The 3,269-nt window shown below is 33.1% G+C and overlaps 2 non-coding genes across 2 annotated transcripts; both read right to left on the reverse strand.

Annotated features, from left to right (window-relative positions):
- Positions 1 to 1,668: 1,668 nt before the first annotated feature.
- Positions 1,669 to 1,742, reverse strand: Trnat-agu. The gene has a single exon. It is a non-coding gene; the product is annotated as a tRNA-Thr (tRNA).
- Positions 1,743 to 3,195: 1,453 nt separating this feature from the next.
- Positions 3,196 to 3,269, reverse strand: Trnat-agu. The gene has a single exon. It is a non-coding gene; the product is annotated as a tRNA-Thr (tRNA).

A 3,269-nucleotide genomic window follows, 5' to 3' on the forward strand; every position in this document is an offset into this window, starting at 1 on the left:
TTTTCAATGCGATCGGAAAATTCGAATTTTGACTCACGCGCTAGGTTGATTCGGATTTTTTTCGATTCGATCACAGCTTAAATTGATTTGGAAAATTCGGCTTATGACTCACGCGCCGACAGAATTCGGAAAATTTGACTCATAAATCACGTGCTGCGTCGATTCATAATTTTTCTATTTGATCATCATTAAAGTCGGTTCAAAAAATCCCACTTAGAACTCACGTGCTCAGATAGTTGTGAAAATTCGAATCATAACTGACGCACAGGGACGGTTCGGAAAATTCTACTCCTAAATCACGTGCTGTGTCGATTCAGATTTTTTCTATTCGATCTCCGTTAGAGCAGGTTCGAAAAATTCGACTCATGACGCAAGAGCTGAGTCAATTTAGATTTTTTTAATTCGGTCATAGCCTGATGCTGATCCGATTCTGAAAATTCGACTCATGACTTACGCGCTGAGTCGGTTCAGATTTTTTCGGTTTAATCACAGCTTGAGTCGGTTCGAAAAATATGACTCATGCGTTTAGATGGTTCGGAAAATTCGGCTCATGACTTACGCGCTGAGTCGGTTCAGATTTTTTCGATTTGATCACAGCTTGAGCCGGTTGCGAAAATTCGACTTATGACTCAAGCACTAAGATGGTTCGAAAAATTCAGCTCATGACTTACGCACCGAAATGGTTCGGAATATTCGACTCATAAATCGCGTGCTGCGTCAATTCATATTTTTTCTATTCGATCACCATTAGAGCCGGTTCGAAAAATTCGACTCAAAGTTTGAGCCGGTTAGGAAAGTTCGGTACACCGAACATGCGCCTTTTCGAATCGAATTTTTTTCGACTCAATTCTCATCAGAGTGGAATCCGATTACAGTCGGTTCACTGCGACTCATCACTAGTAAGAAGACATTCGTGTGTAGGCCAATAGGGTTTTAGGTGCGAAGGATCAGCAGGTGATAAAACCCAATTTAGTTGTTAGTAGATAATGGATGGAGGGCAATTCCGGCAGTTGAGGCATGGCGATTATATCACTGATATGAATGAGAATGCGGCAAACAAATCGCCTGCATCTCATCTGCCGTTCAGTAGCAACGTCACGTTAATTACTCAGTGACGTCACACTTATGCCAAGGCAACGAGGGTCAACACAGTCGACACCAAGCGAATAGGGGCACGTTATTGACACTCGGTCGTGTGTTAGAAAAGATAACACGTGCAGTAAATTATAACAAAAATTAACGTTAAGTTTCTTAATTACTTGTTAATAGCAAAATATTCCATTCGAGACTTTTAAAACAAGAAAATAAAATTTACTTGAATTAATATTCAATAATAATAATAATAACTAGCAGTAAATTCAAGCGCGCAAATCGCGCGTTCGCACCTCTGGATTTTTATTTCCTGACATTAAAATTGTAAAGATTTTTAATTCCTTATTAAACAGATTTTGAAAAATGATTGAAACAATAATCAATAAATTATGGATCCCGGGGGATTAGGGCGCAAGTACTAAATTTCGGAAATTCGTTTTATTCGCTTAAACTGTTTTTTTACCTAACTCATGTAAATTTTCCAATTTTCCAATTCAAAACGTTGAAAATTTAGCGTTAAAGATTGAAAAATTGACATTTTTTAGTCTTCAATAAGGTACAAAAAAAAATCAAGAAAGGCTCCGGGGAGATTCGAACTCCCGATCTCCTGTTTACTAGACAGGCGCTTTAACCAACTAAGCCACGGCGCCAGTTCCACGTTGAAGTTTGATAACTTTTCATTATTTTTAGTTCAGAATTATAAAATTGTATCATCTAAAAGTTTAAGGAAATTGAAATTATATTACTTCTAATCAAAAGCGTTCAAAACTCAATCAATAAAACTTGAATTCAAATTGAATGAAACTAAATTGAATATTTTGAATGCAAAGCTTCGGTATGTTTATTATTTCAAATTGTTGTCATATATAAAATTTATAATTTAAAATTATAATTCAAAATCAAAAGTAAATGCAATTTTTGAAATGGCTTTGAAAATACTTTTTAAAACTCATAGATTTTAATTATAATTGCAAAAATCAAACTCATGAGAGGGAAAAACTGATAATTTAGCGTTCCACATAACATTTAAGAAAATCCACAATCTTAAGCTTTCAATGTGAAATTGTTTTGTTTTTCATGTATGAAAATTTTAATATTTTGGAACATTTTTAAATAAAAAGTACTTTAATTTTCAATTTCCTAAATTTAATCTTTTAAACATTTTTTGAAAATTTTTAATTGTTTCAAATATTTTCTTAAAGTTTTAAACAATTTACAAAAAATCAAGAAAGTTTCCGTGGAGATTCGAACACTCGTTGATCTCCTGTTTACTAGAGAGGCGCTTTAACCAACTACGCCACGGCTCGGCGCCCGTTCCACGTGAATGTTCGATAATGAAAGGTGACTATGAGTACCGAATATCTTTCCTTTCTCTGTTAAGGCTTGAATTTGAGGACCTATTGTCATAATTTTTCAATTTAGTTTTAGTAAACTAGTTTTGAATTATACAACTCTATAATAATTTCAAAATTATTTAACTAAAAATCTCTTAAGCTGAAAATTGTGCAACAGTCAAGTCTTTCAATAGGATATTTCATTATTTCGGAGAGTTAAAAACAAGAAAAACAGCAATTTTTTGGTTTCAAATGGAAAGCAAAGAATTTAGAATAATTAAATCTAAAATTATTAGATTTTAAAATGACGATCCAGGTGCTCAATATAAAAATTTGCATTGTGTTAAGATTTAAATTGAATTAAGTATTGTGAATTTTTAATGTTCAATTATTATAAAACTTATTTTTTAAGCTAACTTTCAAAACTAACAAATTTATACTTGAATCACGAACAATTTAACCATTCAAAACCTTGTTTAAAACTTCAAGCATTCTTCAATTAGGAACTTAAAACTAAGTCCTTAAAAATAATTAAATGTCAAATTTTGCATCGCGATTTTGAAGCTGACGTATCATAATAAACTATCACAATTGAAGATAATTCGACTGATTTTAAATCAACTCAATACTTTAAGTTAGTTACAATTAACTAAATTGAAGTTCAGAGAATTCAAATGGATTTCAAAAAAATTTCATACACAATCAGCTTTGAACGCCTACAACTAATTACTGAAAAATATGCGTGAGTAATGCACAAAAAATTCAAGAAAGGCTCCGGGGAGATTCGAACTCCCGATCTCCTGTTTACTAGACAGGCGCTTTAACCAACTAAGCCACGGCGCC

This window comes from Belonocnema kinseyi, chromosome 8 (genome assembly GCF_010883055.1).
Source record: "Belonocnema kinseyi isolate 2016_QV_RU_SX_M_011 chromosome 8, B_treatae_v1, whole genome shotgun sequence".
NCBI classification, from domain to species: domain Eukaryota; kingdom Metazoa; phylum Arthropoda; class Insecta; order Hymenoptera; family Cynipidae; genus Belonocnema; species Belonocnema kinseyi.